The sequence below is a fragment of the Labeo rohita genome, chromosome 10, assembly GCF_022985175.1.
Source record: "Labeo rohita strain BAU-BD-2019 chromosome 10, IGBB_LRoh.1.0, whole genome shotgun sequence".
Lineage (NCBI taxonomy): Eukaryota > Metazoa > Chordata > Actinopteri > Cypriniformes > Cyprinidae > Labeo > Labeo rohita.
Window position 1 is genome coordinate 25,212,437 of NC_066878.1, and position 26,465 is coordinate 25,238,901.

Here is a 26,465-nt window from a genome sequence, read left to right on the forward strand (position 1 = left end):
TCATACTCCTAGTCATTCTAGTTTGCTAAATAAATGCAAATATGAATGGGAATATACTTCAGAGATATTTTACTCATTATAATTTCTAAGGGTGCCAATAATTGTGCCCAACATGCATATGAGAAAAACATTTATTTCATTAATGTAAGTTTCCCCCCACTTTTAATTGTTTTACTTCAATGAAAGGTTAGCATTTTGTGAATTTTTTGAATGTAAGATCATAAAGATAAACAAAGCAGATTTATTTTCATAGCCGTCTTTGCTCATATTTACCAAGGGTGCCAATATTAGTGTAGGGCACTGTATGGCAGAGATGTATATTAAAGATCAATTAATGGTGTAATCAAACAGACAAAGAACACTATAAATTAATAGCAAAATTCGGTAGTGCTGTATGTTGTTTCAGGGTTGGCATCATCTCTTCTTAAGTGTTCTGGATCCAGACCGGAGCTTGTGAATTCCTAGTTACCGTGGGATGTCAATCCCATGGCAGAAACGGAGAACAAATAAGAACATAATTCCAGTCACTCCATGCCTGGAGCTGGCCCTGGTCCAAACAGCTGATAAAAACATCACAGAAATACACAAGTAATCCACACCACTCCAGTCCATCAGTGATTGTTGTCTCTCACATCAAAATCCAGCCATACTATATTTGTTTAAAGCTGTTTTGGCTTGTAAGCAGTGCTTGATCTGTGCAGATTTCTCTCCTGATTCAGACCAGACCACATTTTCACTGGAGGAAGCGTTGTTATGGATTATGGACTCGTGTTTTAATTAAAAGTGTTTTAATGATGTATTTGTTTCTGCTTTTGACTGAACTGATGGACTGCAGTGGTGTGGATTACTTGTGGATTATTGTGATGTTTTTATCAGCTGTTTGGACTCTCATTCTGACGGCACCCATTCACTGCAGAGGATTCATTGGTGAGATAGTGATCTCCAAATCTGATGAAGAAATCAATTTTGGATGACCTGAGTACATTTTAATTTTTGGGTGAACTGTTCCTTTAACCAGGCTGTTAAGATCCTAATGTATTCAGTTGGGTTTGCTCACACCCACCGCGTCTTTAACAAACGATCTTTTCAGTGGACTATCACAAAACATCGTCATGTCAACACCTGTATGATTTTCTGTTTTGTGTAGATCACAAAAGCAGATATAGGTGCTGTGTTCCTTACAAAAGCTGCATCGTAACAGTCATCCATGACTCGCACGTCATATTTCAGGCTCTGAAATCTCTCAAATCTTAAAGCTGGGATCTCATTGAACTGTCAAACTAATGGCATTTGACTTCAAACCTGCTGAGATGACAGGTCTGAATATGCACATACACAAATGACATTTGAGAGCTATTTTGGAAAGATTTTCAGTGCGAAATGCCATAAGAGTGAATAAGAGTCGATGTTTTTCAATTCAATTCAATTCAATTCAAATTTATTTGATGTTTTGTTGATTTAAATAATCACAGACTGAACAAGTTTGAGCGTAATCAAACAGACAAAGAACACTATAAATTTGTAGCAGAATTTGGTAGAATTTGGTTGGTTTTGTTGATTTAAATATTCACAACTGCAAGTTTGAGCTGCCTCATATTTTTTGCATCGTTGCATTGCTTATGTTTTGTTGCAATATTTGTCTCAGCATACTGTGCCTTGAAAGCTTGTTTTTGCCACAGATAATATATATATATATATATATATATATGTGTGTGTGTGTAATTGACTTTTTTTGTCTCATAATTCAGACTTTCTCGTAATTCTGACTTTTTCCTCAGAATTGTAAGACAAAAAAAAATTAAGATACAAAGTTGCATTAAAAAAAACAACATATTTTGAGATATAAGCATGCAATTCTAAGAAAAAAAAAAATTTGCAAGATATAAACTCAAAGTCAAAATGGCGTAAAAACATTATTTTATATAATCATTATTGTGAATTCCAAAGTTAGAATTGTGAGATACAAAGTCACAATTACCTTTTTATGTTTATTTTTGTGGCAAAAAAAAAAAAAATAAATAAATAAATTATGAAATGTAAACTCAGAGCTGCATGATGTAAAGATGGTATTGCCAGAAAAAAGACTATTACTTAAAATCTTTAATTAATATTTTATGTGACAGTACAGACTAAAATAATAATGATGAGGTGAACATTCATGTGAACTCAGATGGACAGAAAAACAATAAAATAAATAAATAACAAGTGAAATAAAATAGATATAATTAACCAATATAAAAGTAAAGTAACGTGATATAAAAAAAAATAAAATAAATAAAAAATCCCTTCTAACAGGTGACAAATATTATATGTTGCCAGTTACAGGTGCACAAAGGCCTTTAGTATAGTCCAAAAAGGTCTTATAAAAGGATTTGAGTGAGTGAAAGTGTAAAAGCAACAGCCTTAAAAGTCAGAATTCTGAGTTTATTTTTATTTATTTTTTAATCAGAATTGTCAGTTTGTATCTTGCATCTGAGTTTATATCTTGCGATTCTGACTTTTCTTCTCAAAATTGCAAGAAAAAAAGTCTAAATTGTGACATGAAAAGTCCAGTTGGCTTTAATATGTGGAACCTCCATAGTCTTCTGTGTTTTGTTTGATAATGACAATAATCTCCGTCAGTAAATCCTTATAATATCTGCTGATTATAGAGTCTCATATGTTTTGTCTCTGGAGGCTGCCCTGCTCTTTTAGTGTGATGCGATCTAATGAAGTGCTGTCTGTGTGCTTTAATGGAGGGATGTTACCACACTTCCCGCTACATAAGCTTGTGGCGTACGAGGGAAATGTTCCTTTGGAAAGGAAGGTTTGCTTCATAAAAATGTGTTTGCGTTCAGTCTAATGAACAGCCCTGAGCTCTGAAATCTCTTACAGTAACAGTCTGAGCCTCATGTGAGTCATATGAAGGGCTTTTATGGTGTTTTGTTGATTTAAATAATCGCAACTGCAGTTTAATCTGCCTCATGTTTTGTGTACGGCTGTTGTGAAGCGTGTAGCATTGCTAATGTTTTACTGTGGTTATTTATCCCTGCATATTGTGGCTGAAGCGTCTTCTGTGGAAGCCAGTTTCTGGCATGGATTAAAAAAAAAAGAAATTATAATAGGTAACTGCAAATTATTTTTATCGCAGTTCTGAAAGGCTAAATTGTGAGATAGAGCCTTAATTAGCCACTCCTACAAAGATTCTAATATTGTATACAGTTTTCACTATCAATATGTGGGGTATTGAAATTGCTTTTGCAAAGAACAGCAGCTCGTGTTGGATGCAGGGTTGCCAAGTCCTCATTTTTTGTGTAGAATTGGGCTGCTTTTAAACCATTGCCATGGGTTGATTTTATTTTTTTCCCCCTGTGGGTTAAAGGTTTGAAATACTGCATAAATTACATATCAAATGTTTGTATTGAAACATTTTGCGTTCTGTCTACTGTGATAAATGTTAAGTCGTGAAGGAGGGCCACTGGAAGGAAGCCTTTTAGCTGTGTTTATGATCGATGGGCATAACAGTGACTGTAAAATATGTATTTTAGGTTTGTAAATGACATATTTGAGTTTTGATATTCAGGATATGGTCATCGTGCTTTGGGCTGTTTTTGACTGGCATGGGCTAGTTTTGTCATGTAGACCTGGCAACCATGGCTGTCTGGAGCAGAGCAGACACAGTTTAGAACTGTAGCATATGTTTTAGTGAACTCAATGATTTTATTTCTATAAAAATACAAAATGGCAATGGAGTCTGTAATGTAATCGTGTAACACAGACTACCGCAGCAAGTCTAATGTTTATGTAACTCCATCGCTCTTGTTATGCGGCAAATAATAACTATATTTTTTGACCACCCGCAGTAAAGGTAAAACCTCATTTATATATCACAATTTTTTTTTTTTTTTTTAGCAATTATGAGTTTATGTATCACGATTCAGATTTGTTTCTTACAATTATGAGTTAATATAATTTTTTTTGCACTTCAGGCTTTATATATCACAATTATGAATTTTTATCACAATTCTGAGTTTTTTCTACCACTTCTGAGTTGATATATTACATTTCTGATTTAGTTTTTTTGCAATTATGCATTTATATATTGTATTTCTTTTTTTTTTTCTTCCACTTCTGAGTTTATATATTATGTTTCTGATTTTGTTTTCTTGCAATTATGCGTTTATATATTGTATTTCTTTTTTTTTCCTTGCAATTATGAGTTTATATATCACAATTCTGATATTTTTCTCGCAATTATGAGGATTTATATATCGCATTTAAATTTTTTTTTTTTTTAGCAATTATGAGTTTATAAATTGCATTTCAATTTTTTTCTTGCAATTATAAATTTATATCACAATTCTGATTTTTTTCTTCCACTTCAGAGTTTATATATTACATTTCTGGTTTTGTTTTCTTGCAATTATGCATTTATATATTGTATTTCTTTTTTTTTTCCTTGCAATTATGAGTTTATATATCACATTTTTTCCCCTGCAATTGAGTATGTCACAATTCCGTTTTTTTTTTTTTTTTTTTTTTTTTTTTTTTGCAATTATATATTTCTGTCACATTTCAGATTTTTTTTCTTGCAGTTATGAGTTTATATGTCAAAGTTCTGATTTTGTTCTTGCAAGCATGAATTTTTATATTGCATTTCAGATTTTTTTCCTGCAATTATGAGTTTTTACATCACAATTCTGATTTTATTCTTGCACTTCTGAGTTTGGATATCACATTTCAGTCTTTTTTTCTCACCATTCTAAATTTATATTTATCTAATATATAATATTCTGATTTTTTATATGTTTATATCACACTTATATTGCATTTTATATAACTCTGACTTTTTTTTCTTAGAATTGAGTTTATTCTACGTTTATATATCACAAATTGTACTTTTCCTCACAATTTATAGAAGAGTTTATATCTTGCAATGCTGAGTTAAAAAGCCCAAACTGTCCAGTTAAAGTCACAGTTACCTTTTTAATGTTTTTATTCTGTCGTTCCACAGCCTTCTGTGTTTTGTGCGCTGATGAGCATAATCTCGGTGTCTAATTACGGGTCGTCTGAGCCTCGCGTGAGCTGGACGAGGTTGTTCTGCTGTAGCCAATTTCTGCAGCATTAACAATTAAGACTTTAATGCGTCCATAAATATTCAGAAGCACATCCGTGTGGAGCGAGTGAAGCACCGGCGGCTTGTTAAAATCATGTGTTTCTTAGTAGCCTGCGTCTGAAGGTCTCGCCGCCTGAACCTGTTGATGGCTGAGGCCGGCGCGCTCGTATCCCAGCGTGCTCTTTATTAGCTCAGTTAGGGTGTGGGATACGAGGCATTATTTCCTCCGCAGAGTTCGGCCTTTCTGATTAAATTAAATGGTGAATTATAGATGAGAAGCGGCCGGGTTCAGCCTGCCGGCTTTGTAATGATCTTTTGGTCGGAGCATCTTATAACGCGCCTGCCCTTCGTTTATGTCCATATATACGGAGCGATAAAAGACGCATCAGCAATGCACGACTCCTTCCACGGCCGTATTTTTGTTTTCTGTGGAATAAAAACAGCGTGTCTATCGATTGGGCGCTGGAGAAACAGAATCTCTATAAACTTCATGTGAAGGGCACCAGCTGTCTGTCTGACATCCATTATTCATGCATCTGGACATTTTAGATCTTGCTGATGTTTCGGATCACATAATTGGACGGGAGCAGCATAAACGCATCTATTTGGAATATGCATGGGGTTTTCTATAAATACAGCCCGTGTTTGTTCCTTATATAAACGTATTGTGTGTCTGATCAAGTGTGTTTGTGGTCGAGCAGCAGGAATGTCCTCCAGGGGGCAGTCCAGCTGTTCACTGCTGCAAAAACACATTCGACACCTTCACAAACATCTGAGATCCTGTGTCTGCGTGGTGGAATCTCATGAAGCTCACAGGTCATATTTCACTGCAAAATCATAAGAATAAAACAGGAACTTGTATATTATTTGGATGTTTCGCCATGAACACTCCCTCTCTTTGGTCTTCAGAAATGTCTAATATTGATTTAATGATGCTCTTATGAAAATATTTTGTAATTATCATTTAAATCTGACTCATTTTTAAACTGTGTCATAAATCAACATCTCAGGAAAATGGGGTTTCAAATCAAAATATGACTTTCTGTTACGAAACGGGACGTTGATTTCATACATGTCCTCATAACAGATAGATAGGGAAAGACATTATATTTCAATATTCCTATGAAATATTATATATTATTATGAAAATCTTGTCAGTTGTTACTCCCATTATTACACGTCTTTTTTCATTACATGTTGCCCCAAAAACAAATTAGTATGCAAATTAGATTTCGTTTATAGATGCTTTTTAATGAGAAATTAATGAGAAAACCCATCTATGGCCATTTTACACACATTTTGCATAAAGACAAATGGTATGTAGAAATCATTCTTTATACAAAGTTTGGTTTAAAAAATAAATAAATAAATAAATAAAATCATGAAAACTGTATTTGCCAATGCATGTTTATTCATGTCATTTTTTTTATATTGAGTCCCAGTGTCATCTACGGAGGACATAGCATAACTTATGAATGAAATATCATTTAATTTGTTTTTAACTTTCTTTTTTTTTTTTAATGCTCTAAACAATGTAATGACATGAAAACTATTTTTTTTTTAATTCCCGGGTCTGAGAAGGTTATGCAAAAATATATAACAGTATATTTAAGTTGTAAAGTTGTTTTACAGAAAAAAAATTCTTTCTATATATATATTTCTGCAATAATTAATTTTTTTAATGTTTTTAAGGGATCTCTTCTGCTCACCAAGGCTGCATTTATTTTATCAAAAATACAGCAAAAAAGAACAGTAAAATTTTGAGATATTATTGCAATCTAAAAGAACCATTTTCTATTTTCAGATATTTTAATATGTACTTTATTACATATTTGTTTGTTTATTATGTTTAATTTTATTTTTTTTATTTGCGTAATTTTTTTTAGCATTTATTTCTACACTTGATTGATTGATTGATTCATTTATTTATGTATGTATTTATTTGAGCCTATTCATTTTTTTCTGTATTTAACTTATTTATTTAATTATTCCTTTATTCTGTTTATTCCAGTTATTCTGTTTATTTATTAATTTAATTATTTATTTATTCTGTTTGTTTGTTTGTTTAATTATACTTTTTTATTTTCATTATTTTTTATTTATACATTTATTTATACACATATTTCTAGCATTTATTTCTACACTTGATTTGATTGATTGGTTGATTTATACATTATTTATTTATTTATGCATTTATTTATTTATTCTGTTTGTTTATTCTGTTTTATTTTTATTTTCATTAGTTTTTTATTTATGCATTTATTTGTTTTTTTATATCTGCATTTATTTATTTATTTGAGCCTTTATTTTTCTGTTTATTCAATTTCTTTTTCTGTATTTATGTATTTACTTATTTACTAAATTATTCCTTTATTCTGTTTATTTATTCATTTAATTATTTATTTATTCTGTTTGTTTGTTTGTTTAATTATATTTTTTTCATTTTTTATTTATGCAGTTATTTATACATTTGATTGAGTAATATTTTGAGATATTATTGTAATCTAAAAGAACCATTTTCTATTTTCATATATTTTAATATGTAATTTATTCCTGTGATCAAAGGAATATATAAATATATCCAAATATAAAACAATAATATAAAAAACTTTAAAACTGTAATAAAATTTCACAATATTGTTTTTATTTATTTATTTTTTAAAAAGAGGCTTCTTTCAACAATGAATAAATAATTATATTTAAATAATTATAAAATAATTAAAATATAATTATATATTGTAAAGAAGCCTGTATTTCCCATGGAATCAGAAAATAAGAAAGGTAAGGTTTATTTATCTCACAATTTAGACCCTTTTTTTTTTTTGCAAGTAATTCACTATTTTTTGCATTGTGGGAATGAAAATCTTAATTTCAAGATATAAACACAAAAAGTGAGATATAAAGTACATCTTGTAATTCTGTTATTTTGTTTTCGCCACAGAATAAGAAATACCTGCATAAATCACTGACTTTTTATCTCACAATCTCACAAGTTTTTTCTTATAATTGTGAGTTTAATCAGACTTTTTCTTATCAGAATTGCAAGTTTAAATCTTGTTCTGGCAGGAACTGGCTTACGTGATTATTATACGACATTTATTTTAAGAAAATGTAATATTTTTTTTAAAGTGAAATGTGAGTTGGACCTGTTCTCATGAGGTTTCTCGTCTCCAGGATGTTGAGTTTCTGTTTTTTGGGTCTCGCAGCTGTTTTTAATCGATGTCCGAAAGCGGCCGACGGAGCGGAGAACAGAGCGAGAGCGCAGGCCGTGATGAAAAGAGCGTGTTACGGCCGTGTTCAAACACACAGCGCCGGAAAGGCCTGCTGGGTAACAGTGACATGTCGCTGTGAGACGTCTGCAACAGGTTCAACAAAACGCAGCAGAAGCACGGACTGATTACGTGTGCCGTAACTCTGAGTGATTTCACATGTGAGTGTGCGTTTCCTCAGACCGATGCTGCGTTTCAGATGTTTTACTTGCTAGTAATGTCGAAACTAAATGCATGAAACCATTTCATTAGTGTTTTTGATTCCACGTCTAAGAAGAGTCAGACAGGCAGGACATTTTACTGTTGTTTCATGAGAAAGGAAATGTATTTTCAGTGGTGCCCAGCATCATGATTACTATTGTTTAAACCATTTTGGTTGTTTGCATCCCACAGGAGAGACTCGATCCGTGTCTGCAGACCAGAATATCACAGAAACCACCTAGAAACCATCCAGAACACTCAACTGCACAGCAACACCCAGACAACCGCCCACAACACTCTCACATCATAATGGTGAGTTTTGCACAATCATTTTCTTAGTAAAATGTAAAACTCTAGTTGGATTATTGATTTATTTACTTTATGTGTGCATGCATTTACTTATGCATTTATTTATTTCCGCTTGGTATTGGTGTGTTCGTTTGTTGTCATTTATGCATTATTTATTTATTTTTGTTTATTATGTTTAAATATATTTTTTTCATTATTTTTTATTTATGCATTTATTTATACACTTTTATATTTTTATGCATTTATTTATACACTTGATTGATTGATTGATACATTTTATTTATGCATTTATTTGTTTTATATTTAAATGTGCATTTATTTATGCATTTATTTATTTACTTATTTATTCTGTTTGTTTGTTTAATTATAATTTTTATTTTCATTTATTTTTTATTTACGCATTTGTTTGTTTTTTATTTATATGTGCATTTATTTATTTATTCTGTTTGTTTATTATGTTTAGTTATCATTTTTATTTTCATTCATTTTTATGTATGCATTTATTTGTTTTTTATTTATGTGCATGTATTTATTTATTTATATGAGCCATTATTTTTCTGTTTGTTCATTATTTTTTTATTTTTCTGTATTTATTTACTTATTATATTATTCATTTATTTTTGTTTATTTGTTCATTTATTTATTTATTCAGTTTGTTTGTTTATTATGTTTATTTTTTTATTTTCATTCGTTTTTATTTATGCATTTATATATACACTTTTATATTTTTTTAGCATTTATTTCTACACTTGATTGATTGATTTATACACTTATTTATGCATTTATTTGTTATTTGTTTATATGTGCATTTATTTATTTATATGAGCCTTTATTTTTGTTTATTCATTTTTTTATTTTTATGTATTTATTTACTTATTTATTAAATTATTATTTTATTTCTGTTTACTTATTTATTTAATTATTATTTTTTTCTGTATGTATGTATTTATATATTTATTTATTTACTCAGTTTGTTTGTTTAATTATTTTGTTTTACTTTCATTAATTTTTTATTTCTGCATTTGTGTTTTTTATTTATTTGCATTTATTTATTTGTTTTATTTATTGTAGCCTTTATTTTTCTGTTTATTCATTTGTTTTCTGTATTTGTTTATTTATTTACATATTTATTAAATTATTGCTTTATTTCTGTTTATTTATTTATTTATTCTGTTTAATATTTTTTATTATATTTTTTCATTATTTTTTTATTTATGCATTTATTTATACACTTGATTGATCGATACATTTATTTATGCATTTGTTTGTTTGTTTATTTATTTATTTATTTTTATGAGCCTTTATTTTTCTGTTAATTTATAGAATTTTTTTTTGTATTTGTTTACTTATTTATTTATTTATTTATTTATTTCTGTTAGTTTATTTATTCATTTAATTATTCATTACATTTTTTATTTTTCTGTATGTATTTCTTTAAGTTCAAATTTATCTATTTATCCCATCAGTTTTGCTTCACTAATCTCGTTAATGTGTGTTCAGTGTTTTCTATCGTCTATAGTGTCTGTAATATAGTGATTTTGTGTGTGTGTGTGTGTGTGTGTGTGTGTGTGTGTAGGGTACACAGGCATTCATTCATATACATTGTGCGTCGTAAAGTTCATTTAGTTCAACCTGCTGAAATCTCGCATCATATCACGACCATCTGTTAATGTGCATCTCATCATCTTCTAGCAATCTGGAGCTTTTGCAGAATTTGTCAAGGGGAGTTTTTGTTTTTACCGGGGGCAAACGGAGTAATTGATACGAGTGAGAAACATATGTGCTCATATACACTATAGATACAGCAGCAGCGCTAATGCATGAAACCTGTACAGCTCTGCTTTTCATAATCCAGTGGCGTTATTACAACTGTAGCTCATTTTGACACACATTCTGCGTTTAAACGCTTTCTGTGAATATGAACTTGTAATTCTGTATTATTAGCTTTTCTGTGTAGGGTAAAGCTTCATGTTTTTGTGTGATGCTCATTGGCTGGTTTGAGCGTTGCCAGATTGTAAATGAATGGTGAGCGTGTTGTTGTTGATTTTAAGCGTAGGCCGTCACACTTATTCATTCTCTCTTCAGCAGCTTTCAGAACAACAACAAAATGAAAGCAGATGCATAAAAGAGAGAAGAGTTTGTTGATGCAGAGGAGACTCTTACAATCTTTGAAAAATCAACATTGACTGTATTTACACTTATAATTCATGTTTTTGGTCTGTCGTATAAGGGAATATTATTCTTTTTTATTGAATATCCTGATTCACTTTATTTAATATCCTGATTTCACATAATGTGTCACAAGTAAAATCAGGTATATTGAAATATGAGTGAATGTTAGAAGAACCAGTGGTGTTATTAATAAAAAAAAATCCTTAGAAAGTCATGGAAATGTCAAAAGACATATATAAAATATATATTTTTGACGTTTATATTTAAGAAAAAATAGGTTTTTACTTACATTTATATCAGGGTTGTAAGTGTTATATATTTGTCCTGAACCGCTGGTCGACTGGCTATAAATCAGAACTGGGTTTTATTTTTATTTTGGCTGATCTCTATTCCAGAATTGCATTCAAACTGCATTGCAATTTTTCTGAAGTCTGTAAAGAGGAAAAAAACCCTGTAGCAGGCTATGTCAAATATATATTTTATGATTTTTTTTTATTATTATTATTATTATTATTATATATAAATAATATATAAATACAAATTATTAAATAATTTTATTTAACTTGTATTTTAAATGCACATTTTTTTTATATTTTACACACACGCTTATAGAGATAAATAAAATAAACGTAAACTGAAATAAATATAAAAAAAATAAACTAAAATTAAAATTTGATATGTGGTACTAAAAAAATACTAAAATGGTACTAAAAAAGAAAAAGAAAAACTAAAAACTATATAGAACTAAAAAACTACCAAAAAAAAAAATAAAAAAAAATAAAATGCATTTATTTAAAATTAAATAAACATGAAAAACAACCAAAGTTAACTAACAAATAAAATATTAAAGTGTAAAATGTCAAATATATATTTTATGAAAATTATATTTTTTGAAAAAATTATTATAAATATATAAATCTAAATTATGAAATCATTTTTTTCATTTCTTTTTTTAATAAGTGTATTATGCACTTTTTAAACAAACATTTTACCCACATTTTACATAAATAAAATAAATAAACTGAAAAAAATAAAAACAGAAAAATACACTTTTTTTAATATGTGATACTAAAATGGTACTAAAAAACTGAAGAAAAAACCTTTAAAATTATATAGAAACTATAAAACAACAAAAAATTGCAATAAAAATGTAAAAAACAAAAGTTACAGAAACTTCAACTAAAACGTAAAAATAAAAATAAGTAAATAAAAATAAAAACAAAACAATATATATATATATATATATATATATATATATATATATATACACGTATATGTGTGTGTGTGTGTGTGTGTGTGTGTGTGTGTGTGTGTGTGTGTGTGGGGTAAATTTTTTTTATGAAAAGTATATTTTTAAAAATGATTATAAATAGTATATAAATCTAAATTCTGAAATCATTTTTTATTTATATTTTAAATATGCATTTTGAATATTTTACACACACACACACACACACACACACACACACACACACACACACACACACACACACACACACACATATATATATATAAACTTAAACTGAAATAAATAACAAAAGAAAAATAAACTTTTTGGATATGTCATACTAAAATGGTATTAAAAAAAGAAAAAACCTAAAAAGTATATAGTAACTAAAAAACTACAGAAAAGTAAAATAAAAAAATTAAAAATTACAAAAACTTATAATAAAAACATAAAAAAAAACAAAAAAAGTAAAATAAAAACAAACAACAATTCAAAATATAAATAAAACTAAATATATATAAAAACTAATAAATATATATAAATATATTAGTTTTGTTGTTTTTGTATGATGCTCACTGTGTGATTTGAGCGTTGCCAGATTGTGAATGAATGGTGAGTGTGTTGTTGTGGTTTGAAGCGTAGGCCGTCACACTTATTCATTCTCTCTCTGGCAGCTTTGAGAACAACAACAAAATGAAATCAGATGCATAATAGAGAGAAGAGTTGTTTGATGCCGAGGAGAGTCAGACATGACTGGGTTCACGCTGAGAAAGCGAGACGCCCGGACGCCGCGAGCCCCGACTCGAGCCCCGGCGGATTTACATTCGGCGTGTAATTGCCTTGAGGAGTCTGGAGGGTTTGTGTTTGAGGGATTCGCTCCAGTGACGAGCAACACGTCGTCCACCTTCGCTTTGCATGCAATAACTTCTAATTGCTGGATCTCGGTCCCGTTTCACGACTCCTGTACCTGATGGCGTTCCCCGGCCCTCGCGTTCACCCGGGATTTGAAATTCATGCGCCGTCCGAGTCGTCAATCACGCTGACGGCGCGCGAGGCCTGCAGCTGCGATCGCACAAATATTGCTTACATTACAGTTAATTCTTCAAACCCACTACGATAGCATGGAAGAGCTTTGAAATCACTTGACACTAAAATCAAAATATTTGAACTGTTACAATGAATAATACAGTACGCTTGATTTGTGCCGTTTTATTCATAGAACTCTGCTCCAAAACCTAGTGTGCTGCCTACATATAGACGGCATTTGAAGGCAAAAAGCTTTCTTTTGTGTCCACGTTTTCAGAGAAGAAACCTCAGAATGCATTCTGCAAAATCAGCAATACCTCAGTCAATATGGAAATATGTATATGTGTGTGTGTATGTATATATGTATGTGTGTATATATATATATATATATATATAGATATAGATATATATGTATATATAGATATAGATATATATAGATGTTTTAGTATGTTTTAATTTATATATATATATATATATATATACATATACATATATAATGTATATGTCTGTGTGTGTTAAATATAATATATTACATTTAATAATAAAATATTATATGTTTTTTAATGACTTTTTTAGATTATATAAAGATAAATATACACTAAAAAATTGTGGAAACTTAGAATCAAAAATAATAAATATAGAAAAAATAAACTTTTTTTAAAATTTGATGTGTGGTACTAAAAAAAACAAAAAAACAACAACTAAAATCTATCAAAAAAATGTTATAAAAATTAAAATAAAATACATTTATTTAAAATTAAATAAATGTGAAAAACAACAAAAGTTAACTAAAATATTAAAGTGTAAAATGTCAAATATATTTTATGAAATGTGTATGGTTTGAAATAATTATTAGAAATATATAAATCTAAATTATGAAATCAGTTTTTCATATATATTTTTAATAATTAAATAATTAAATATTGTATATATTTTAATTACATTTTTTAGATTATATAAAAATAAATATACACTAAAACATTGTAGAAACAACTTCTAATCAAAAATAATTTCAAATAAATAAATAATTTTATATTATATTGTATTATATTTTATTATATTAGATTAGATTAATTAGATTAGATTAGATTAGATTACATACTTTTATATATACCCTGAAAATTTGTAGAAACAACTTTGAATCAAAATAAATAAATATATTATATTATATTATATTACATAATTTTATATATACCTTGAAAAATTGTAAAAAAACTTTCAATCAAAAATAATAATTACAAATATATAGATTATATTATATTAGATTATATTATATTAGATTAGATTAGATTGGATTAGATTGCATAATTTTATATATATCCTAAAAAATTGTAAAAACAATTTTCAATTAAAAATTATAATTACAAATAAATATATTAGATTAGATTAGGTTAGATAATTTTTATATATACACTAAAAAATTGTACAAACAACTATCAAAAATATAATTACAAATAAATAGCAAGTAACACATTGAATTAAATGTATAATTTTGAAGTATAAAGACTGAAATAGTATTGTCTTGTAAAACATACTCCAGTAATATTTGTTTAACTTATAACTTGTATTTATTAACTTTAGTTAATGTACTGTGAACTAAGAATGCCATTTTTATTAACAAATATTAACAGTGGTGAATAAATGCTGTAAAAATATATATTGCTCATTGCAGGGTTATTATAGTTAAGTAAAACTAAAACCATAAAATAAATAAATAAACAAACCTTACACAGAAATAAAATTTTTTTAAAACTTATTTTATTAAGTTAGTTGCTACGCCATATTTTTTGTTTTCAATTGTATTTAGTTTAACTTGATACTAAAATGGTACAAAAAACCCTTAAATTATATGAATATATTTTTTAAAAAACCTAATAAAAATAAAAACTATATAGAATTTAAAAACAAAACTAATAAAAATTGTAAAAAAGAAAAAAAAAAACAGGAATAGTCGAATCTACTTAAATATCTATATTTGTGACATTTGTATGCGTTTTCATTATCATCAACTTGATGTTAAAATGGTAAAAAAAAACTTGAAAAGTTATATAAACATTTTTTAAATATGAATAAAAATAAAAACTATATAGAAACTAAAAAACTATATAGAATTTAAAAACAAAACTAATAAAATGTATATATGTGTGTGTCATTTTTATTTTATTATTTATGTGTGTGTGTGTGTGTGTGTATATAATACAATAAAATACAATGAAAATGTATCCAATAAAAAAAATAATACAATAAAAATGTAAAATATTAATAAAGACTATAATAGTGTCTTAATGATACTGAAATAGCTTGTACAAAAAAACTTTAAAATTTTATAAATATTTTAAAAAATGAATAAAAAATAACTACTATAGAAATTGCAAAAACTATGTAGAATTTAAAAACAAAACTAATAAAATTGTAAAAAAAAAAAAAAAGAAAAGAAAACACACACAACAAAATACCAAAACTGTAAAGAAAATGAAAATGAAAATAAAAACATAAAATAAGCAATAATTCATAATGTAAATATAATATACAATAGTGTCTTATATAACAAATCAGACCTTGTTGTAAAGTGTTTCAGAGAAATGTTAACTATAAATATTTCAATCAGTGCTAAAAAAAAGTTGATAAACATAGTTGAACCTACTTAAATATCTATATTTTTGACATTGGTATGTGTTTTATGCTTCTTAAAGTGTTTTATTATCTTAACCACATCAATCAAGCCTATGTAGGGTGTTAATTTCACCTAATAGTCAGCACTCTATGTAGACAGCCAGTTTCTGGAACACAGTAAATATTTTCTTTGATCAGTCGTGTTTTGTTTCGGTATTTCCGCTCCGGTTTCCGAAGCGACATCCTCGCGCCGTTCTCTCGGAAACGATTCAATTTTAATGGTGGTGGCTCGGCGCTTCTCCCGCGGTTGTTTACAGAGGCTGCCACGGTATCTTGAGTGACACCGTGTCCCGAACGCTCGCGGTTGCTCCACCTCAGCCCTCCGCGCTCATCACGCGCGCTTTGAAGTGCCGAGAAAGCCCTCTGATTGTCTCTGCGCGCGCTGATATGGAGTATGAACGGTGGCAGGCATTACAGTAAACATCATCATACTCTCTGCGCTCACATGCAGTCAGGAGCTCGCGTTAATGCCGTTCGATAGTCTTCCCATCATCCTCCGTGTCAGAGTAAAACGCATCTGCTGTCTGCAATACAACACTGACCCAGACGACAGCGGCCCAGAAATGCTCTGAAAATCAACATTGACTCTGTTTGCTCTTATAATTCATGTTTCTGCACTTATTGTGATTCTTAAGTGCACATTATTTTTTTTATCTAATACGGGAGTAAAATCAGGGTTGTTTATTCTATCTCTGACACCGTCAAGAGTTTTGACGGGTGTCATGTGTGAAGCTTCTGATATCGTTCTTCAGCTCGAGAACCTTCAGGAAACCCAGCGAATGTCTTTGTTGCTCTGAAACAGAGATAAATATGGCGTCTCTGTGAAAGGTTGTTGACACGCTCCCCATTGTTCGCACAAGTGATGCCCTTCGCAAAGACACACTCCAGGTGTTCAGAGATGGAATGAAAATTGAGTGCTTTCAGACTGATGGGACCATTACACCTTTAACCACAAGAGAAAAATGCTCCGTTCAGCCTTCTAGGATTACCACAAAATTACACGAAATGACTTACGGGGCAAGTCGCAGCGGCTCTGTTGACAGAACGAGCTGGACCTGCAGGTTCAGGCCGGTTTTGTTCTTTAGCTAATGAATCATCAGAAAATTCCCATTGAACCGACAATCGTCGCAGCTTGAAGTGCCGCATAATTACGGTGTTCGGCGGTTGAACCGCAGCTACTGTTCTCCTGCGAGATGATTCATGGGATTCCTGGATTAGTGTGGCACGTTCACACTCCTGACATACACTAGCGCCCGTGATTTTGCATGTTTCTGCATTTATTTGATCAAAAATGCAGTAAAAATTGTGAAATATTATTGTGATTTAAAATTGCTGATTTCTATGTGAATCTCTGTGAAAGTGTAATTTATTTCTGTGATGAAGTGCTGAATTTTGTGTCACATGATCCTTCAGAAATCATTCTAATATGTGACCCTGGACCACAAAACCAGTCATAAGGTCATGTTTTTTGAAATTGAGATTTATACATGATCTAAAAGCTGGATAAATAAGCTTTCCGTTGACAATATTTGGCTGAGATGCAACTATTTGAAAATGTGAAATCAAAATAATGCAAAAAAATGCAAAAAATGCAAAAAAAATCTAAATATTCAAGTAAATTGCCTTTAAAGTTGTCCAAATGAAGTTCTTAGCAATGCATATTGCTAATCAGAATTTAAGTTTTGATATATTTACGACAGACATTTTACAAAATATCTTAATGGAGCATGATCTTTACTTCATATCCTAATGATTTTTGGCATAAAAGAAAAATTGATTATTTTGACCCATACAATGTATTTTTGGCTATTGTTACAAATATACCCGTGCTGCTTAAGACTTAAGACTTAAAATATGCTGATTTGCTGCTCAAGAAACATTTTTGATTATTAGCAATGTTGAAAACAGTTGTGTTGCCCAGTATTGTTGTGGAAACGCTGATGCATGTTATTTTTCAGCATTCTTTGATGAATGGAAAGTTCAAAAGAACAGCATTTATTTGAAATAGAAAGTTTTTGTAACAATACACACTACTATTTAAAAGTTTAGGGGCAGCAGTTTTTTTGTTTGTTTGTTTGTTTGTTTTTTGCATAGAATTCATCAAAAGTGAATTACAGCTCTTAAAGGGGTCATTGGATGCCCATTTTCCACAAGTTGATATGATTCTTCAGGGTCTTAATGAAAAATCTATAATATGCTTTGGTTAAATAAAATTCTCAATGGTTGTGTAAAACAACACCCTTTTTACCTTGACAAAATCAGCTCTGCAAAAATCATCTCATTCTGGTCAAGGTTGCATTAAATGTTAATGAGCTCTGCTGGCCCCGCCCCTCTCTTCTCTCTGTTTACTTTAGCCGCATTTAGCCGCTAAACTTGCTAACTAGCACATTATAAGGAAATGCGATCGCAAAGGTTCATAAAAAACGCTTATACTCACTTCTGCTGTAAGTGAAGCTGGATCACAAATGATTCGTGTGAACACAGACGGATATATGTAGACCGGGAGACGCATTCCCTTCACAAACAAACGTAATCTACTGCATCTTCAGCGGCTCAGATGTCGGGAGTCAGAGTATGTGTGCGGAGTGGAGCGGTGTGATTTTTAATGAAGTGAGGAGCGGAAATTTTAAAAGTCGGAGCGTTGTGGTTTTTACTCGCTCCAAGAACGCTCCACTACAGCTCCATCACGAGTACAATTCATGACAACGAACCATAATATAACTGCATATATAGCAAGAATTCACATGTTAAACATAGCCTGTTTAGCTAGCTTGATGGAGATGGATCACTCAAATCAGAAAGAATGTGAAAACTAGGATGACGGCAATGGACATGAGCAGAAAGTTATAGTTTTCAATGAATTAGTTTGTTCTTGTTGCTCCACTCCGCTCACATACTCTGTCGGGAGTAAATGACGACCACTATGTTCATTATTACATCCAGCAACACAACACCTCAATCGCTCAATCGGAGATATTCTTGTCTAACTTACATCCCTGCTCCAGCATCAAAACAATGGAGGTCGGACTGTTACAGCTGATCTGAGGTAAGACGCTCATGTCAATCAACTATTGTGGGAGTGTCCTCTGTGGGTGTGACGCCACAACGACAGGCATCTGAGAACAGCTCGATTTGAAAAGGGGGATATTATTTTTTACAGATTAATTAAAAACCACTCCATGGATTTTTATCATTATAGGGTAGATTTGTACATACACTGACAACACACATTAATGTTCAAACAACATGTAAAAGTGAGCTTAGCATCCGATGATGAGCTTTCAATTCATGTATGGTTTGTTAGGATAGGACATAATATTTGGCAGAGATACAACTTTTTGAAAATCTGGAATTTGCGGGTGCAAAAACGAAATATTGAGAGAATCGCCTTTAAAGTTGTCCAAATGAAGTTCTTAGCAATGCATATTACTAATCAGAAATGAAGTTTTGATATATTTACGGTAGGAAATTTACAAAATATCTTCATGGAACATGATCTTTACTTCATATCCGAATTATTTTTGGCATAGTGTTCCAAGGTCACAATTGATGTTTAAAAAACATTATTTGAATTATATACTAAGAATTTGGGATCATAAGAGATTTGAAATGTAAAAGTGTTTATGTATGTTACTGTTCATTTTTATTATTTATTTATTTTTGTTAATGTGTTGGTGGTGGGTATTACCACCAAAAAAAAAAAAAAAAAGTGAATGGAAAAGAAAGTAGAAGGAAAAATGACTGTTGGTTGAAAATGTTTTCTTTAAAGAAAAAATAAATAAAATAAATAAATTCATCAAAAGTGACAGTAAAAACATTTATAATGTCAGTAAATGTAAATCAGCATACTAGAATGATTTCTGAAGGATCATGTGACACTGGAGACTGGAGTAACGATGCTGAAAATTCAACTTTGATAACAGAAATAAATTACGTTTTAACAGATATTCACATAGAAAGCAGATATTTAGATTGTAATAATATTTCAGAATTGTACTATATTTTCTATCAAACAAATGCAGCCTTGGTGAGCAGAAGAGACTTCTTCGAACTACATTAAGAAATCTTACTGAGTGCTAGTGTATGTTTCTTTTTCTGTGGCTTCTGAAGCTTCAGTTGCTCCCTGTAGATCTCACCTGAGGGTTATTCTCCAAAACCCCCTCCTCCACTTCATAAGACCCGTTTGAAACCAGACTTTAACCTCCGGCCTCACGCTTTCCTCCCAGGAGACACCAAATCAGCTTTTGCTCCACGTCAATTACGCTGATTCCATCTGGAAATTCCTGAGACTGAAGCTCTGGATGAGGACGCCAGATAGAAACTCACACAGGCTGAATAATCTACATCAAAACCAAGCCAAAAAGATAAATAAACTCACTTTGTGTGGAGTGTGAGAGATTAGAATATTAACATTTAACAATGTTGCATCAAGTTAAATATCAGTGTTCTAAAACGTAACATTGTAGTAACTAGTTTTGACATTTTTCATTGCTGGGTGGTTCCGTGCGTCTCTGTGATGATCTGGTCTGTGGATGTGACTTGAGTTTCTCTTTTAATGTGCATCTGTGAGGTTTTTTTTTTTTTTGGACCTGTTTTCTGCTCCAGCAGGTGAAAATGATGTGTCTGATCACTAAGTAAACTAACAGCACTTTACACTCCTCAACAGCTCCAATAATTCAGGGATAAACGCTGCAGGATGACGCACACACCGAGTTTCAGTAAACGCCACTGATGATAATCGTGCAAGAAACATCTAAATTGCGACGTGATTCAGACTCTTGTAGACTCAAATCACAGTGGCGCTCTTTTCTTAGTGATTTGTCAATCTCTTTTTCTGAGTTAGTTTTTGAGAGTTTGGCAATTTTCTGACTACTGAAACACTATCAGCTTTTACAGTTCCCCACCTCTATGGAACACCAGAAAGATCATAAAAAGTGTTACTTTTAACATGTAAGCACCATGTCAAATGTGCATTGCTTACACATTTGTCAGAGTGTTGCTTGCACAGTTTATGCATTATTGACCTGTTGTCAACATGTTATTTGCGCATTATTTATGTGTTGTTTACCTGTTCTTTGCACATTGTCAATGAGTTTTTAGAGCATTGTTTATGTGTTTTTGTGTTGTCAACATGTTGTGTACGTGTTGTTTGTTAATTTTTTACGTTGTTTGTTCATTGCATTGTCCATGCATTATTTGCACATTGTTTGTGCATTGTTTGTTGTTTTCATTGTTTATGTGTTGTTTGAGTGTTTTTGCATTTCTGTGCATTGTTTACGCTTTTTTTGCTGGTTGGCTGTGTAATGTCAACATTTTGTTTGTGTGTAGTTTGTGTTGTTTGTGCATTGTAACCATGTCGTTTGCATGTTGGTTATGCATTTACAAGTTGTTTACACATGGCTTTCCCTTTGTTTATGTGTTGTTTGCACATTGTCAATGCATTGTTTGCATGTTGTCAACGTTTTGTTTGCACATTGTCAGTGTGTACATTGTTTGTACGTTGTTTACATGTTTGCTTATTGCATTTTCAGCGCATTGTTTGCACATTCTCAATGTTTTATTAGCACATTGTTTGTGCATTGTGTTGTTTGAGAGTTTTTGCATTGTTTACATTCTCTTTGCATGTTTTGCATAATTTGCGCATTGTCAGCATGTCCTTTGCATGTTTTTTATGCACTTACAAGTGGTTTGCTCATTGTTTCCACTGTTTACGTGATTTTGCACATTATCAGCGCATAGTCTGCATGTTGTTTACATGTTGGTCTGTTGTTTGCATTGTTTGCGTGTTGTCATGTTGTTTGTATGTTTGTTCATTGCATTGTCAATGCATTGTTTGCACATTCTCAATGTTTTGTTAGTGCATTGTTTGTGCATCGTTTACGTATTGTTTACGTGTTTGTGTATTTGCATTTGTTTGTGGATTGTTTACATTTTCTTAGCACATTGTTTGCATATTGTCAACATGTTGTTTGTATGCAGTTTGCATTATTTGCATGTTGTCCTTTGCATGTTTATGCATTTACAAGTTGTTTGCACATTGTTTCCACTTTGTTTACACATTGTGAATGCATTGTTTGCACATTGTTTACATGTTGGTCTGTTGTTTGCATTGTTTGTGTGTTGTCAACATGTTGTTTGCATATTGTCAATGTGTACATTATTTGTACGTTGTTTGCTTATTGCATCATCAACGCACTGTTTGCACATTGTTAGTGTTTTGTTTGTGTTGTTTAAGTGTTTTTGCATTGTGCGTTGCATATGTCGTTTGTGTGTTTACGAATTTATAAGTTGTTTGCACATTGTTTCCTGTTTATGTGTTTTTGCACATTGTTTACATGTTAGCGTGTTGTTTGCGCATTGTAAATGCATTGTTTGTGTGTAGTTTTGTCATTTACATGTTGTTTGCATGTTGTTTGTGTGCAGTTTGCAGTTTGCACATCGATTTCATGTCGTTAGCATGTTTTTTTTTTGTGTGTTAAAATGTTTTTGACTTTCATAGCGTTCCATACACCTCACCACACTTACTGTACATCTCTGAAAGAAAGAAATCTATTGTTCAGGTCTGCTCAGTCGACTGCTGGAATTGGGAATTTAAAGCCTCATAATAGCGGTGTGAAGGAGGGGCACTATAATTAACGTTAAGTGAGCAGATGTCGAAAGAAAAGTGTTTTTCACTGTAATAAATGCGGTTTTGAATTTAACACCTCTGGGTAAAGGAACCCAATCTAACTCACCCCGGGGCCGTGCTCTCTGTAATACTGGAAGTGCGGTGACGCGCCCCTCCACCCGGCCCTCTGGACGAGGTTGAACCCTTTCTGCTTCGCAGGAGATCGAATGTCGGCTCTTAAGTGCGGCAACAATGTCAATGAAACCGAGATGAACAATATTTGCATTGTAGCTACACGATGACTTCTGCCCGTCGTCACCGAGAGGTGTGGGACAGCGAGGAGTCGTTCCACATCACAGGATTGAGTTGCTCTCCGTTACAGCCGTGGAGCCTCATTTTTAATTGCGCTTTGCTGGAAATGAGTCAAATATAAGTGAAACACTTGTATTGTCAGACCCCTCAGTTTGTGTGTTTTGACTGAAAGTAGGTCACTGTAGTTAGATGGGAAAAAAATCTTTTGTACAGTTTCTCTGTTTCCATCTGAACAGTAATAATTATGGACTGAGAACAGCAGGGGTACGAGTCTGCGCGCTGTTTATTGATGGAGTCCACCATCATACACGACTTCAATTGTTTCCATCTGAGTTGTGGATAAAAATCCCCGTGCTGTTAGCGGTTGCATTTAATGATGCATGGCTGAAATAAACATTTTTTCAAAATATAATCAACCCTCCGTCCCTCCACCCGCGTTCAATCACTCAAGTAGCTTTTCCTTTCGCAGGCTTAGAGAAGCCCTTTCTTCTCCGGTCACAGAAAATCGTTCAACAGCTTACAGACATGGAGAAAAATGACAAACACAAGCGCATTTATTTGCTGCGTGGTCGAACTGTGCACAAATTAAAGACATTTTCTTTATTTTATTTTGCATTTCACCACCAAAAATGTAAATAAATAAAAGTAAATAAATAAAATCAATTATTTGGCCAAATGTTCCATTTGCATTATTTCCACTCGAGCATCGTTCAGCACGGTACTGTATATTATCTAGTACAGTACAATATTTCGACACGCCTTTTCGTGATCAAGTAGCATTTAGTCAATTAATGATATATTAAATCTATTAACATACTGTCTCATGTCAGTAAATGTCTTTTGTAGCTCTAAAATTTCTGAAAGAAAAGTAGAGAACACGGACGAAATGAAGAAGTCCTCTCCCACAGTTTCACCTTTATATGTGACCCTGGACCACAAAACCAGTCATAAGTAGCACAAAATGATCGATTTTTCTTTTATGCCAAAAATCACTAGGATATTAATATTAAGTAAAGATCATGTTCCATGAAGACACTTTGTAAATTTTCTACTATAAATATATCAGAACTTAATTTTTGATTAGTAATATGCATTGCTAAGAACTTCATTTGAACAACTTTAAAGGCGTTTTTTTTCCACAGTATTTTAATTTTTAATTTTTTATTTATTTATTTTTTTGCACCCTCAGATTCTAGATTTTCGAATAGTTGCATCTCGGTCAAATATTGTCCTATCCTGACAAACCATACATCAATGTAAAGCTTATTTATTCAGTATGTATGTGTAAATCAATGTCAAAAAATGTACCCTTATGCTTGGTTTTGTGGTCCAGTGTCACATTTCTGAAGGAACGTGAACACTGAAGGCTGGAGTAATGACGCTGAAAATTCAGCTTTAATCACAGAAATTAATGTAAAAAAAATCTTTAATATAAAACCACTATTCAAGTGTAATATTTCATAATATTAATATTTGTACTGTATTTCAGATCAAATAAATTCATCCTTATTTAAAAAAAAAAGTAATGAAATAAAAAGTCTAAATTATTTTAAATTATCACTATTTTTATTTATTTATTTTAATAATAAATAAAAATAAATAAACATTTGACCACCAGTGTGTAATGCATGTGAAATAGGCTAGCGACTTATATTTTTTTATTGTAATATATACTTTCCTAATCACGGCACTTGAAAGGGAAAGACTTAAGATTCACAATGTTCCACAAAGTCTGAGAATGATTTATTTATTTATTTATTTATTTATTTATTTTTGTTCAACACGTGAAATTACAAAAGAAACCCTGGATAGTGATTTACAAACATTCACTTTATATTGTAACGAATGATGTAAATGGCATTAAGAAATTTGAAAAGGCCAGTAGTATCTCTGAAAATGTATGTCTGTAGTTTAACAGTTGAATTGTCTGCTTACATCTTACCTCAGCTCACATTCAAATGCCGCACAACTCAGTGTCTGTAAAGAGCAAATCCCACCGCCTTCAATTTGATTGGCTATTTCAAACATTTTGACATTGACGAGTGGCCAGTCTGACACTGCTTTTAATCTCCTGGGAAGTAAGTATGATCTTTCTGACATGACTTGAACACACCAGTTGATGTTTTTGTTCGAACGGCTCAACTTGTCAACTTCTGAATCAACCAATCACACGAGTTTGGGGCAGGACTATCTGTTTGATTGACAATAGGAAGAAAACCTGGAAACCTGTTTGAAAACAGTCATTGTTTTTCGATTTGTAGACAAGTTTAATGAACTTGTTCGCATCAGCAAACATTGTATGTTGTTATTGTCATTTGTAGGAAACATTTGCAATTGTTCTTTTTTTGGTGGGGTAAAAGGGTTGCTGTGGGTGCTAAAGAAACCCTGCAAGTGATTTTTAAACTACGGATCTACAAAATCAAGAGTAATGAATGTGCTTTGAGTGTATATGTGCTTTTTGTGTTTGCTTATTCAATTTATGAAGGTGCAGCAATTGATGTGTTTGTTCGAACGGCTCAACATGTCAACTTCTGAATCAACCAATCACATGAGTTTGGGGCGGGACTATCTGTTTGATTGACAATAGGAAGAAAACCCGAAACCTGTTTAAATACACTTATTGTTTTTCGATTTGTAGGCACATTTAGTGAACTTGTTCGCATCAACAAACATTGTATGTTATTCTTTGTCATTTGTAAGAAACATTTGTCCTTTACTGGTGGGTTGAATCTGGGGCAAAAGAGTCACTTTGGGTGCTAAAGAAACCCTGTTAAACCCTGTATCTACAAAATGAGGAGCAATGAATGTGCTTCAGGTGTATATTTGCGTTTTCTGTTTGTTTATTCAGTTTATGAAGGTGCAGCAACTAATGTGATTGTTCGAACGGCTCAACATGTCAACTTCTGAATCAACCAATCACATGAGTTTTGGGCGGGACTATCTGTTTGATTGACAAACCCAGAAACCTGTTTGAAAACAGTCATTGTTTCTGATATGTAGACATATTTATTAAACTCGCACACACATTAACAAGCTTTTTACAATGTGTTTTTGTCATTTGCAGGAAACCTTTGCAGTTGTTCTTTTCTGGTGGGGTAAAAGGGTCGCTGTGGGTCCTCAAGAAAGCCCGCGAGCGCTGCCGTCACCCGGGGCAGAAACAGCACAGGGGTTCCTGATGTCTCCCGTCCCGGGCCGGGTCTGAGGAGCACGTTCGAACCCCCCGTCCCCGCGGTTCCACCCGCTCTCAGCAGGAGGTTCAGAGGAGAGTCTGGGTTTCCAGAGAACAAAAGCGGAATTAGCGCTTCTTTTGTTTTTGCGGTCTCGCGTCTGTCTGGCGTGAGCTCCTTGGGCAATCGGCACACATCGATTCCTGCTGTTTTTGTTGGTAAGAAAACACTTTCTGTAATCTACATTAGCCCCTCTCCGGGTGAGTTTTATTGGGTATTTACTGCTGTACTTTATCTCAATCGTTTGGCTTTTGCTTTAGTGAAAATAGGTTTCCGGGACAGAACGATTTTTATTTTTTTTCTGCTTGTTGTTGCTCTTGTTCACACACTTTTTAAATGAGCTGCT